We start from the raw sequence: 16398 nt of genomic DNA, 5'->3' as shown, positions 1-16398 counted from the left end.
CTTTTTCAAAAATTGATGAAATAATTTTGATTCATACAATCTAATGAAAAGACTGGGAAATTTCACATGTTATCCTCATGGAGCTCCACAAGTTGGGAGATTTAATTGATTGATGTTGGCTTGCGTAGCAAATAAAATTAGTTATTCTGCCATTTTTAATTTTCCTAAAAATTAATTAAATTTAGTAATTTATCGTTTTTAAAAAACATAATTAAATTAAGGAAAATTTACCAGGCATAATACAACATTTTGCTTATTTCCTTACAATTATACCAAATTTTAATTAACCATGAATAATACCAACTTTGAGGGGTATTTCCCTACAATATACAACATGTTAAAAATCAAACTATAGAAGATTATATGACAAAAAAATTTGGTAAATTAGTTAATAAACTATAGTTGATATTATTCTAGGAAAAAAAACCCTTAAGTTGGTATTATTTATGGTTGATCAAGTTGCTATTATTGTAGGGTAATTAACAAAAGGTTGTATTATTCAAGGTAATTTTTCCTTAAATTAATGATTATAACTTATATTGAACTATATTAGATAAATTTTTTATTAAATTTATTATTTATCGTAAATTTACCATCTTTAAACTAAATAATGTGAATCATATCATACCATTATATCATATCATCATATCATCTATAATCTATAATCTATAAAAACTACTTATGAAAAAACAGGACTGACATGTGTCAGACTCTCAGCGAAAATTTTCCCGCTCATTTTTATATTGACATAATAGATGAATTTGTAGTGAAAACCATTTTCTAATATAGTACAATTTAACGTGCATAAGAAGATTTGGTAAGTAGTATTATTTCCAAAGTATTTACCTTGGTAAAGAGAATAACTTCTTGATATGACAAAATGAAACATGACTAAATTTGTAAACCAGTATTATTTTCCAATATTATTTCCAATATTACTTCCATAATAAAAGAGAATAATATCTTGATATAGAAAAATTATTTTTCAAGATTATTTACCAGCTGTAGAATAATTATATCCTCATAATTATACTGACATGCAAATTCATGTAAATGCTACTTATCAACTTCATAATTCTATTTGCTTAACAAATTACTTTTATTTATAAATGGGTCTTTTCACCTATAAAATAAATTTTTTTAAGAAAATAATTAGACGAATAGTAATATTTTTTTCTAAATCTTTAAAATGAGACCAAATTTGTAATATTTTAAACTCTTTAAAAAAAACTCAAAAAAACATTCAGTTATTCAATAAAATTAAGCTTTAATATAAAAAAATAAATTTATATTAATTTATAAAAAAATTTAAAGCAAATTAATTCAAAAAATATATATTTATGAAAAAAATAAATATAACCTTCTTTAAAACACTAACAAATAATCTTCTTTATAATCTTTAAAGTATATATAATCTTTAAAACAAATATTATACAAGTATAAAATTAACTCAAAAACTTTTTTTTCAATCTTCGTGCATGGCACGAGAATCTATCTAGTACAAACTAATAAAAAAACTGAAAAATTCCACATGTCATCATGATTGGGCTCCAAAAGATGGAAGAATTTTATTGGTTAAGATCGACTTACGTGGCAAATGAATTTAATCAACATGTCACTTTTAGCTTTTCCAAAAATTAATTAAATTTACTAATTTATTATTTTTAAAAACAGAATAAACTTAATGATTATGGCTTATATTGAGCTATATTAGATAAATTTTTAGATTTGAATTTATTGTATATCGTAAATTTACCATCTTGATAAACTAAATAATTCGAATATTTTTCTAAACTTAATCAACTAAAAATTTTCTTGCATCGAATAATATAATTAAGGTTATAAATAACATGAGTTATACACTTATTAAAATTTACCTAAGATAAAAAAAAATCATACAAACTAATAGTAAAAAGACTGAAAAACTCCACATGTCATCCTGATAGAGTTCTATTGATTTACGTGGCAAATGAATTTAATCAACATGTCACTTTTAGCTTTTTCAAAAATTAATTAAATTTACTAATTTATTATTTTTAGAAACGAAATAAACTTAATGATTAGGGCTTATATTAAGCTATATTAGATAAATTTTTTATTTGAATTTATTGTACACCGTAAATTTACCATATTTATAAACTAAATAATTTGAATATTTTTCTAGACATAATCAACTAAAAATTTTTCTTGCATCGAATGATATAACTAAGGTTATAAATAACATGAGTTATACATTTATTAAAATTTACCTAAGATAAAAAAAAAAAACAAATGGTGTAATTTATTAAAAGTATTTTGATTATTTATAATATTTGTGAAGGCGAATTAATTTATTAATTAACAAAATTATTAGTTTTATTATAACAAATTGGTTAGGTTTATTTTAAAAATTGTTATATGTAATATCAAACATTATTAATAGGTGTATTTATGTAATACCATAAGCTTAAGAGGTACTATCCCGAAATCATATGGCAATGGACCGAGCAAGTGCTCAAATAACTTATAAAGTTTGTACACCATTTTTAATTCATCAATATGGGATAAATCTTCCCAACAAAATTGGATTTAATGCATATGTTAATGAAGGTGGTAAAGTTGGTATAGATGTTGTTATGGGTGCCTGGTTAGGAAGAATTATTCTCGGTTTAGGCTTATACTTATGTCTAGATTATTGAAGCTATTGCAGCTCAATGGGATATTGAATTGGCAAGAGAAGAACTAAAGAAAAATTAAACTTTTATTAATAAAAAAGTTCCAAAAATAATTGCCTGAACAAAATTATTTTCAAAACTAGCGTCTTTCAATCAAATAAATTAATAAAATACTTTCAAAAATAATTACCTGAACAAAATAATTTTCAAAATAAGCGTCTTTCAATCAAACTTGAGATAATTAAGGCATTACTCATGATTAGCAACAACGGGCAATTACTAACTGAATTAAAAGTCAGCTCAATAATCATCCGCTGTTACTAACAGAGGGCCATTATTGAGCTAACTTTTGACTTAAATCGATTATCATTTGGTATTAACAACATGCGATTATTAAATTGAGTCAAAGTCAGCTCAGAATCACCACCTATTAGCAACAGCAGGCAATTGTTGAGCTAACTTTGACTAAATCGTTTAAAAATCATCCGTTGTTACTAATGCGAGTTAATATTTTCACTTTAACTTCTTCCTTTGATTATGTACTCCCTCCGCTTCTTAAAGGTTTTCCTATTTATCATTTTTGATCGATGGTTCTAATTGTTGTTCTGCTTTAAAAAATACTTTTTTAATATCACAAATTTTGGACACATTTTACCTTGTGAGAACAACTTTAAGGAACAGATGGAGCATCATTTAATATTTGTTGTCATGAGTGTAACGAAGTCATCCATCGTATCGTCTAGATAATTGCGTGTTTATTACTCCCTCCGTTCTCTTTTGTACTTCTCACATTCCCTATTTGGAAATTTAAAAAAGTTTTTCTCATTTAGAATCATTTTATTTTATTTTAGTAAACCAATAGAACTCGGGGAAATTATTACACTTACACTATAATCTATAGAAGTTAATTTACATTTTAATTCCCAATATATTTACTTTATATACACCCAATGAAATTTAAAGACATTATTACACTTATACTTAAATCAATAAAATCTTTATTTTTTTATATTATTTTACTCAACTCTCATAGTATCTATTGTATAATTATTTTTTATCTTAATTTCTTCCCATATTTCAAATAGGATTTGTAATAAGGTTTGATTTAATGGTGATCCGTCATGGATTACAGTTGTCTTTTTTGATTTTGATAACTAAAATTTGTCTACCTTTAATTTCAAAAAATCTTACTCTCTCTGCTTTTATTTGTTTTTCTCATTCGCTTTTTGCGCAAATCTAAAAACAAACTTAAAATTCAGATAATTTTAATTGTGAGTTTTTCTAAATTCTAAAAATTTAATGATTAGAAAATATTACTGTGACAAATCTATTAAAATCTCACATATATATGTTTTTTCATATAAATCGATGAGAAATTATAGTCAAAGTTTGACACTAAAATTCGTAATTCTATTTCAGAAAAACATGAAAATTAAGGGACTGATAATATATTTTTAAAAAACCCAATTCTTAAAAGTCACTGCCCTTTTCATTGTGTTGCCACCCTTTTTTGATGAAATTACTGAAATACCCTTAAATTTATTTTTAATTATTAAATCAACCATTATATTATTATTAAACTAAATTTATTAATAATAATTAAATTAAAATAAAAATATGAATTTTGAAAAAGAAAACAATTTTTTTAAATCGAATAATAAACATAATCATATGTTTTGTGCTGAAATTTGATACATGTCCACTCTTTTGGCCAAAATTTTTGATAGGAAAATCACATTAATGCTTTGTTTGCGACATTAGAACCTAGACTTCAAGTTCTTTATTTCTAAGGATATATTATATGCCCAATTTCGATGACCAAACGCGAGACGACGATCGTTTAAAGTTTGCTTGTGCTGAAATTTTATACATGTTCAATCTTTTGATCATAACTCTTTATAGAAGAATTGTATAAATTCAAGGTTTGCGGCATTAGAAACTAGACTTCAATATCTTCTAAGACATATTATATGTCCGATTCCGACAACCGAGCGAGAAATTACAACTGTTTAAAGTTTGCAGTGATGTTTAGTATATCTAATCGCGTAAAACACGCAAACAGACCACGGTAGGGTCGCGTAAAACGCGCGTCTGGACCGCGGTATGATCGCGCAAAATGAAACTCCCAATGTGTTATTAACTCAGAAAACCAGGTTTGAAATTATGCAGCTCCTTGCAGTATTTGTGAATACTACCACTTTTATCCCGCACAAGCTACCAAAGCCAGGGGCCTAGTCGAAACCTATCTCACTCAGATTCGCTCAAAATGGAAAAAAATCAAAAATTCGCAATAATTTTCTTTTTTTAATTCTTAATTTGCACTTAGATTAGTAAATCATGTGATATTGCAATCTACAAATGTTCAACTTGGTTTTTGACTTGAACGATAGTGAAGAGTCTAAGTATCCTTCACATGTCCAAGTGTAGGGTTAGTTAGACAAGTATAATTGAGTTAAAGTGAAGACTCTAAATAAACGGTGAATGAAACTGTAAATAAAAGCTTTTTCACAATAACTACATCAAGATTTTCTAAGATATCATCTTAAACCATAAGTGACTATTTCAAATAAATTGTGCATTATGTAAAAAAAAAAAAAAAAAAACCTCAATAACCTTAGCCCAAAATTAATTTTCAAAATAAGATTTGAGTATGTTTATTGTTTACGAACAAGGAAGAACTAGTCAATAGAAAACAAAAACAAAAAATATTAAACAAGGAAAAAAAAACTTTTCCTTTATTCAACAAAGAAAATGTAATTTTTTTCTTTTTTTTTTCCTTTTGACTTGTTACTCTTCTTAATTTATCTCTATTTCCTAATTTCTCTCCTTATTTAGTTGAATAAATATTTTTTTCATTTTTGACCTTTCTAAAGTAATAAAAATGATAAATTAAAATAAAATAAAACTTAACTACCAATTTTATTTTATACGCTTTGTTGTTGAATGAATATTTTGTTTATATTTTTTACCTTTCTTAAGTAATTAATATACTACTCCAAATAAATAAAATAAAATAAAAACTAACAAAATAATTTCTTTTGCTTAATGTTTGAATAAATAATTTTGTTATTTTAGTTTCTTGGTTAAGTTATCAAAATAATAATAATAAAATAAAAAACTAAATAATTTTGTTATTTTAGTTTCTTGGTTAAGTGTTGAATTGTTGGTTGAATTTGATTAATTGGTCGAAAACCAGCATTATTAGGGTCGAAACTATGGCAATTGTGTTTAATTGTTGGATTTTTAATTTAAATTAATGGATTTAATTTGTTATTGATTTGTTGATTGGTTGCATTCAAGAAATTAGGGTTTTTTACTAATTAAGTAAATATGTATTAGTGCTTGGAAGACATCTTTTGATATAAATGATTTGCACCTTTTGACCTTATGAAATACACCATTTGAATTATTTATTAGTGCTTAAAATGCACCTTTTGAACGTTATAATGCCAATAATTTGAATGAAAATAAAATTATTACAACATTTATGGGCATGAATTAAACGGTGAATTAAAAGAATAACTGGATGCTACCATTTGGAAAAAAAATTACAAAATGATGAATTAAACGGAATTTAACAAAAACTTAACGGAAAATGCTATGACAATTAGATAGTGCATAAACTGGATGCTGCAATGTGGAATTTTCTTTAAAAGTGCTACCATGTGGAATTTTCTTAAAAAAGTGTTACCACTGGCATTTCATGAAAATTGGATGCTATCATGTGGAATTTCCCTAAAAATAACATCCATTTATATTAACACAAGAACTTGCGAGGGATTTTTTTGGTCTCATATTGAGATTGTTTATATGAGCTGGCCCAAAAGCCAAAATTTGAAAAATAAATAGTTCAATAAAAAATAAAAATTTAATTTTGACCTTAAATGTATCAATTTAACATTAAAATTAATAAATTTTAACTTCAAGTAAACCTTAAATAGATCAATAAAAGTATAAAAAAAATGCAATTTTGACCTAATAGTGATCAATTTTGACATTAAAGAGATCAATTTCTACTTACAATTTTATAACTTTAAAAAGATCAATTAATTTAAAGTCATTAATTTTGACGTTAAATTAATCAATTTAAATCTTAAAGTGATCAATTATATATACAGAATCAATTAAATGATCAGTTACAACTTTAAAAAGAAATCAATTAAATATTCAGTTTTGATCTAAAAGTGATCAATTTCTACTTACTAGTTTATAATCTTAAGATCATTTTTTTTAAGTTTTTAATTTTGACGTTAAAGTGATCAATTCAAACCTTAAAAATAATTAATTATATATAAAATCATCAATTAAATGATCAACCATAACTTATAAAATAAATTGATTTTTACCTAAAATGTATCAATTATTAATAGTAATAGTAATCACCATAAGTAAATACCTAATGGAGTTAACATTAACACAAATTCTTGTGAAAGACGGTTTCTTTGATAGACCAACCCTAATTTGATCAGTTCATTAACATCTTGTTAAGTTTTAATGGTTGGGCCTGTGAGACGTCTCTCAAACAAACGATTTCTCAAGAGACCAGCTCTAACATAAAATATCCCGGCTAGAGGTGTTCATTCGGGTAATCAGGTCGTTTTCGAACGGATGTCATTCGATTCGGTTGTATTTCGTATCGGTTATATTTCGGATACATGTTGCGATGGATCATACTCGGGTCGGGTCGGTTAGTCACGGTTCGGTTGAAGATCGGTTATTCGAGCTATCGGGTTAGCATCAGTTCGGTGTCGGTTGAAGTACATGTCGAGTTTCAATCGGTCTCGGGTTGTCATCGGTTAATAATTGGTTTGGTTTTACCAGGTACAGATCAAGTTTGGGTATTTTTCAAGTAGAATTCGGCTATGAATTGCGAATTACTAATTACTAATTACTATTGATCGAGTTAGTATTAGACTAAGTTGTTAGTCATTTTTAATTGATGATAAGGTTCCTTTACTTAAAGCAAAATAGTGAAAATGCAGATCAATTAGTGATCATTATTATATTGTTACTTTACTTATTTGACCGGAAATTAAAATTATAAGGTTCTATCAATTTTCATATTATTCGATTAAAAGTAGTTAAATAAACATTGACCATTGATTATTAACTCTAAATATATGAAACCATGTATTTATAAAATTTATTTTATTAAAATATTTATGATTTTATTAGAATAACTAATAACATGATTGAAAATGAGTCAATCATACTTCTATGTAAAAAATTGGTTCAAGTTTACAGTAGTTCGATCTAAACTTCGTTTGGGTTAAGTCGGCTTTAGCCGGATCGAGTTCGGTTTTGAGCATGATTCGGGTCGGAAATGACTCGAGTCGGTCATTATTAAGTTCGGGTAATCTCGGTTAACAATTACGTGTCGGTTAGAAAAATCGGTTACAACTCGGGTTCAGTTTTCCCATTTTCGGTTGTCTACCGGTTCGGGTAATGTCGGTTCGATAAACCTAAAAAAGGAACACATTTTCAGGTCGGTTTACTTTCGGATCGTACTTCGACTTGGGTCACTTTTGAACAGCTCTAATCCCAGCCCATGGTTGGATCTTGAAACCCAAACCCACATAACAAAGTCTAACTTGTAACAGAAGAGCAATAGATTACAAAAAGAAATCAAAGTCAATTTTACCAAGCATACCTATATACACATGTAGAGTAGCACTTGAGATAAGGTAACCAGTTCATAACAAATTCTTACAAGATCTAGCAAACTCTGTTTGATCACATCCAAGCAAACCATAGAAAATGAAAACAAAACAAACAATAAAGTTAGTAGCTATCACTCATTAAACCAGAGAGCTCATCTTAAAAGACAATACTACCACAAAATTAACTTTTTTTGACATATGATTTAGTGACATTAAAAAAATATCATTGCTTTATATTTTTAGTGTAATAATTAGTGGTTTTTATTAGTTCCACTATAAAGTGATTTAGTGGCTCTATATTTGTCCTTTAGTGACATGTAATTGTTACTATAGCGTGTATAGTGATATTTATCAGAAATGTCACTAGATTCAATGTTGCAAAAAGCTTTAATATAATTTGTTATTGTGCTGCTAAATAGTCCAATAAATGTTATTAAATCCACTAATATATACTACTAGAAATTTAAAATAGTGACATTTAAATAAAATATTACTAAATATATTTCAATAAAAGTATATTATGTTTTAGTGCTACTTAATTAAGTTAGAGAGCATGTTAGACGTATGGACCCCTCATTAATTAGTTCTCTACACAACCAAGGTCAAGGCAAATAACTTGGAATGGGCTTAAATCCGATACGAAGACAAAGTAATCAGACGTAACAATCAAACGACAACTTTAATATATTAGTTTTAATAGACATTCATATGGATTTTTCTTTTTTATTTTTCTTTGTTTTTATAAGTGAGACCGAGAATAACCGACAAAATGCCATCTAAATTTTTCTTCGTTTTTCTTCGATTCGTTTTAATAGACCATCTAAATTTATAAGTCTAGGTCATTCAAATTTTTTTCCACTCTTTTATCTGGAATTGAGACTGAGAATAACCGACAAGCACTTACGGGCAGAGTTTGTGCATTGCTTAAAACTGAATCCACAAAATGCCACTTGCTTTCTTCTAAACATTTCTCAATCTCGTTATAAATGTCATTCAACAACCCTTTATTTCTTTAAAACTCCCCATGGTTCGTACGCTCTAGCATACTTAATACCGGATTATCTATTTGTCATTGTACATGCCCTAAACAATCGAAATCACTTGCTTCATCTTACATTGCACTACCAAAACTCAAACTATCCCCTACTTGAATCTTGATTGTGAATTTTGTTCCTTAAACATGTACTTCCATTATCTTGTTTTTCTATTGTTCCTTTTAATTCACCTCATTAATTTCTATTTTAAACCTTCCTACTCATTTTGCCTTATTTAAATTAATTTCTTTTGATCTCATATATATATATTTCAACTTCTTTTAACACCATCCACACTATTTAATTTCTTTATTTATTTATACTAAATTTACACTTTCCTTTTAAAAGCCTTATTTACACATAATGATGTAAATTCACAAGAACAAAGACTACGTTAACAGTTATAATCAGTGACAGATTCAAAATTAAGAATGAACAGTGGCATCAACATGCAAAGGAAATTAAATTTTCAAATTAGTTGCATGAGAGCCATAAAGACAATAGATAATAATGATGTTGTTAAAGAGATTTTTTAGTATAAATGATAATTGATAAGCGAACATAAAGGTTAGAAAAACTAAAATGGTAGACGAGAAAAATAGAGGTTCTCTAAAAACTTGCAACTTATTTTTGTTTTTCCAAGGGTAGCACCCCTTCATAGTCGATACTCATATATCATCGGTAGGACACATGAAACTTCGTTTTAGACCAAAAATATTGAATTTTTCATATAGAAGTATTAGTTAAATCTGACTTAAATAGATACGCGTGTGTTTCATATGAGCTATTGAGTTTGACTAACATAGATTGTCATGAGTCCATCACTACACCAAAACATGAACTAGGATGCACACAAGAGCTAGATACACTAAGCGAATTTCGCATATGCTAAGTTTGGTGGTTTTGATATACAAAATTTTGCCCTTATAATTCAAAGAGATTGTTTTCGATTTACCCTCGATAAAAAAAAAAGTGTATAACGAGTTAAATCTTGAAAATGATCTACATCTTCACCTTCGGGTATCTCTTTAACCCTAAGGAGTTTTAATCATTACTCCCTTAATAATTACTTCCTTAATAATTACGCTTTGATTTTCTTATAAGTTATACTCTAGATAGAAGTTTCCTTATACTTTAAGCTAAACACCCTAACAACACTTTTAAGAGCATTTTTTATATCAAGTTGGTGTGTCTTGTTTTCTAGAGATCGTTTCTCTATTTATATGCTTCACATGAATTTGAGCTTTAACTGTCAAGTCTTCAAAGACTTTCTTCAAGTTATCTGAGTCTTCAGGAAGGCTATTATGCGGTTGGTCGTATATTTTAAAAGTTTTTTTTTCCAAAATATTCTAAATATTCGTTTCTTGCTCAACAACCTACATTTTTTTTAAATTCCAAAACAACAGAAAATATATCTTCCGCAAGTGTTTGTTGGTTTGAATACAATAGGTTGTGTTTTTATAAATTCAAATATTAATAATTAAATCTTATAATCTAGAATTTAGTGACATTAAAAAAATGTCACTGATTTATATTTTTAATGTAAAAAATTTTTGATTTTTATTTTAAGTTACACACAATAAAGTGACTTAGTGACATTTTATTGGGTGTGTAGTGACATATATAATTGTAAAGTCTATAGTGGCATTTATGAGAAATGTCACCAGTAACTATAAAAAAGTTTTAATATGTTTTTTTATTATGCTCTTAAAGAATCTAATAAATATCACTAAATTCACTATATATACTATTAAAATTTAAATTAGTGACATTTAAATTAAATGTCATTAAATATATCCCACTAAAAGTAAACTATATTTTAGAGTCTATCAAGAATTTAGACGCACTCATAATTTGTAATCGACCCAAAATAATATTCATTGAATTACAAATAAGGAAAAATGGACTAGTGAAAAGTGTTTTCCATGTACGAGATGCTTACAAAGTAATTCCGGAGAATCGGAGCTGTGCTTCAACTCTAGTGGTTACAATCGCATTTGAAGTTATCTTTGGAAGCTTTTGGTAGAGGTGTTTGGCACCTTGGTGTGGCAAATATGGTTAGCTCACACGAAATTGTTTTCGAGAAGATTCAGACTCCAATTGATCCTTGCTAGCTGCTGCAAACAAGCCCACTATGAACAAAGCGATGCAAAACAAAGCTTCTTGGATCCCTTGCTCAAGGCACTCTTAAATTTTGTTGAATCAGACTAGACTTATTGTCAATATCAACATATAATCGAGAAAATACGAAGTGCAAACTCTTAATATGCCAATGAGATATCACCCCAACACTCCGCTCTCATGCATAGTCCATCAATTTTGCATATGGAAGTAATCAATTAAGGTAGGAACATCATTATTCTTCTCGGACCTACCTAAAGTTGTTTAAATCGGGATTCTATTGGAATCGTTCAGACCTGTAGAATCAAGTTGGTAGAATCCAATCGTAGAATCGTAAGATTCTACAATAACCTTAAATCTGCTACCTTGTCATAATTATTCACCTCAAAAGCTTAAGTTTATCAATTAAAGTTTCATTCACTTTATTTTTTTTAAATGAAATAGAAAAATATTTAATAATTAGTTTAAATCTTCATACCAATGAAGAATTTTATTTTTTAAAAATTATAATGATGGATCGTTAAATTGTAAGAAAATTAAAAAAAATTAAGAATAAATTTGTAGAGTCAAATCGTTAAATCGTAAGATCGTAGAATCGTGTTATGATTCTACATCTACATATTTAATTTTAATTAGAATCGTAAGATTCTACCAACTTACGATTCTACCTACGATTCGAATCAGTTGCTTATTTTTGGATCGTAAAATCGTATATCAGAATTGTGAGTTTAATAACCATGGACCTACCATTACACTCCATAAGATTTAGGAGATACCATCCCAAAATCATATGGTATGGAAAGAAGGACTTTAATGACTTATAAAATATGCACATAATTTTTAATTCATAAGATGGAAGGAAGAATTAACAATTTTTTAATCTTTATTGGGCTGACTCATGTACATATAGTGTATTAAAATGATCACTTACAATTTTAAATTAATCAATTAGAGAAATAAGCTAGTTATATGGGTCTGACTCATGGTGAGACAGTCTCATACTAGACGAACTGCTTATTCTATCGTAGCTCTTAATTTGTCTCATTTTTTTATATTAGATCATCCTATATAAATTGAATTTATTAATTTAAAAATAAACTTATTGTTTTCTTTTAATTTTTTCCTATACGTTTTAACTTTATTTTATTTATTTATACAATTCAATTTCATTATTTCAATTAAAAAATATTCATTAATTTTCTTTATTGGGCTAAATACTTGTATTTTCTAGTGATTCATGACGGAGTAGCATATAATCTAGGTTTTAGACTTTTAGCCAATTAGTTCTCCACTTCTCCCTTTTTTTCTCATCTTAAAACCATCTACGTACATGGGTTTTTGACTTTTTTCCAGACTCGTATTTGACGCAAAGGTGGGCTGGGCCAGGGCCTTATATTTCAAAATTTAGGTAGGTTTAAATTTAAATTAAAATATTAAAAAAATTAAGAATTAAGAGTAATAGTGGAATAATATATATTGGCATATAATGCTCACGATTCATTAAATTAAAGAGATTGCAATTTGGTAGACAGCTTAGTACTTGGTATTTAAGAATCGGGTTATATTGCTCCATCTTCATTTTACTTATATTATTATATTATAATAATATTGCGATGAAAATATTCATTTTGTGAAAAAAGGAAAAAAAAAATAAATTAAATAAATAATAGAATCACAAAATAATTTAGCTTTTCATGAATCCAATGAAATACTTTATGAGGATAATAATAAAGATTTTTTAGCGATAAGGACCCCTTTTTTAATCTCGTCTCTAGGCCACCGAAAATTCAGAAATGGGCTTGCTTTTTTCTAACCTATTCCTATTATATTATGTATTATTATATAAAGTTTAAGCACTTGATATAACCCCTAGTCCCCTACGATATTAGCAATGTATATCGTTCTTTTATGTCATTATTTTGTTATTTGATAACTTTATGTTATTATATAACTTAAGTTATGTGATTTTAGGATATATAATGAAAGAAAATCAAGACCAAAAAGGTGTTAGAGGTTATAAATCATCATCAACGAAAAAACGTATTAGAGTTCGCAAATCATCATCACCGAAAAAGCAGAAAAAGCCATCTCAAAGAAGATTACACTACAGAAAACTATCAAATTGGCAACAGACAACTTCGTCGCCATTTGATAGCTAAATGGTCAAAAATAGGGTTGGCGACAGGCGGGCGACGGGTTATTTAGTGGTCGCTAATTTCTTCGTCGCTAATCCCCAAATGGACGCCCGTTCGTCACCCATTTTAAACGAAGACTTGGCGACAAGCAGGCGACGAAATTATCCATCGCCCAAAAGGTACACCTGGCGACAAAATGGCGATGAACAATGGCGTCGCTTCTGGCGACAAATTGGCGACCACTAAGCCGTCGCCCGCAGACATGACTGGCGACCAATTATATTTCATAGCCATGCCGTCGCCTTATATTTTATAGTATAATGTGTTTATATTTTAAATTTTTATATATATTAGTTATATGTATTTTATATTTTATGTTTATATTAATTATATATATTTTATATTTTTATATATTTTATATTAGTTATATTTATTAAACAAAAATATAAACACATAGAACAAATATATTAAAATGAAAAAGCTGAAAATATTATATATAAATGTAATATTTAATTACAAATTCACAAAAATTACAAATATTTTTAATCATTCATTGAGGAGGTGGAGGAGGGGGTTGATTCAAATTAAAATGCGATTCAAGGAATTTCATAAATTGTTCTCGTTCTCTTGCTATTTGTTCAGTCATCCTTTGATGATACTCATAGGCTGTCTGAGCATTTCCTCTTCGTATCGCTTCCCATAATTGATTATTAAACTCCATTTGCCGGGCTTCTAAATCCGCAAACCTTTGTTGTATAATGGCGTCATAATCAGGTTGTGCAGGCTGAGAAGACGGAATATCTGTTGGCTCGGGAGGGTAAATAATCTGAGAGGCGGACCCTTCCAAGTACTACCTTCGACATCTTGCCTATGATTGAAGGTAGCCCTTATTTTGGATGCGATGGTATTTCCGGATATCGGATTAAATCTTACAATAATTAAGAAAATTAGTAAACATTGAAATTTTAATATTGAAAAAATATTAATGATAATAAGATGATTAAAATATTTACTTGTTTATTATTGGTAGCCATGGAAGATCCGGACGAGGATCATCTCCATCATCCTCTTCCATATTTTGAACGGAATCACTTGGAGTATTTTCACTACTCCCTTGAACTGGGTTACTGTTATCTTCGTCGTTATTGTCGTCGTGGCTACTCGACAAATTATTCAAGAAATAGTTGCTAGCCCAATCATTTGGGTCGCTGCTCATTTTGCCTATAATATTTATTTCAAATCCTAATATTATTTTCAACAAAAATCAATCTTATCTATACCATAAAATGTCTCAATTTTATCTACGTAATGATTTTTTTCATCTCAAACTAAACATTACTACGTATACTATTAAAGCAATTCGAAAATTAAATTTAAAAATTACATTAGACATGCTCAAAAATTCGAAAATTTGAAACAAAAAAAAAATTCGGAACTATATAATAACAACATATTAAAAATAAATTACTCTATAATTCAAAAGTTACATATTAAATAAAAAAAATCTAGAAAAAAAATATAACATAAAACATGCTCAAAGTATACCATAATTCATAATTCGAAAATATAAATTACTCCAAAATTCAAAAAACGCATAAAAAAAATTAAACATGCTCAAGTTATACCATAATTCGAAAATGTTAAAAACATACAAAAAATGATGAAACAATATAATAACAGTAAACATGCTCAAAATATACCATAATCCGAAATTTTAAAAAAAACATACATAATTCAACATGAACATCGTGAAATAACTAGAAAAACATGTTCACGATGACAATGTACTCCATAGCTCGAAATCAAACATAAAAAAAAAAGCATTCAAACATAATTTATCATCATCATCATCAAGAACATTGAAATAATTTAAAAAATAAACAATAAACACTAACCTTTTAATAAGAAGATGAGTTTTTTAGAGTTGAAGATGAGTAGAAATCACAAAATAATGAGCAAAAGATTAAAAGATAAAGGAAAATTAATGGAGAAGGAAAATGAAGAAGTATGGAAATGATTAAAAGATTAAAAGATTAAAAGATGAGTAGAAGTTGAAGGAAAATGAAGAAGTATGGAAATGAGGTTTGCGTAGGAAATGAGGTTTGCGTAGGAAATGAGGAATTAGGGCTTCATATGACGTTTTGTCTTCTGAAGTGGGCGACCAGTGGGCGACCAACAGGGCGGTAGCTGCGTCGTCGCCCGAACCTCGAGAATGAACAACTTTACTTGCTGCAGTGGACAAGTTATTTGGCGCAGCTTTTGAAGTGGAATGGCAGCAGTTAGCGACGAGGGGTTGGTCGCGGGGTCGTCGCGGACTGAATTGAAAAGAGAAGATTGTTTGACTTCTCAGGCTGGCGACCAGCGGTCCAGTCGCTAGTGCGTCTCTAAGCATCGATAATTGCGTGCTGCAGTGGTGAAAAATATGGCTGTGCAGTTACCTCTCATTATTACTATTAATTTCATTATTATTAATATTACTATTATTACCTCTCATTATTATTATTATTATTATTATTATTAATTTCATTATTATTATTATTATTATTATTATTATTATTATTATTATTAATTTTATTATTATTATTATAATTATTAATTTTATTATTATTATTATTATTATTATTATTATTGGTATTATTATTATTATTATTATTATTATTATTATTACAACTGTTATCGTTATTAATATTATTATTGTTGTTAAAATCAATATTATAATTATTATTATAATTATTACTGTTTTTATTTATTATTAGTATTGTTAATATGATTATTGTTGATATATATTTATTAT

Source organism: Amaranthus tricolor, chromosome 3, assembly GCF_026212465.1.
Source record: "Amaranthus tricolor cultivar Red isolate AtriRed21 chromosome 3, ASM2621246v1, whole genome shotgun sequence".
NCBI lineage: Eukaryota > Viridiplantae > Streptophyta > Magnoliopsida > Caryophyllales > Amaranthaceae > Amaranthus > Amaranthus tricolor.
The sequence above is the reverse complement of the archived record's forward strand: the minus strand, read 5'-3'. Positions refer to the sequence as shown.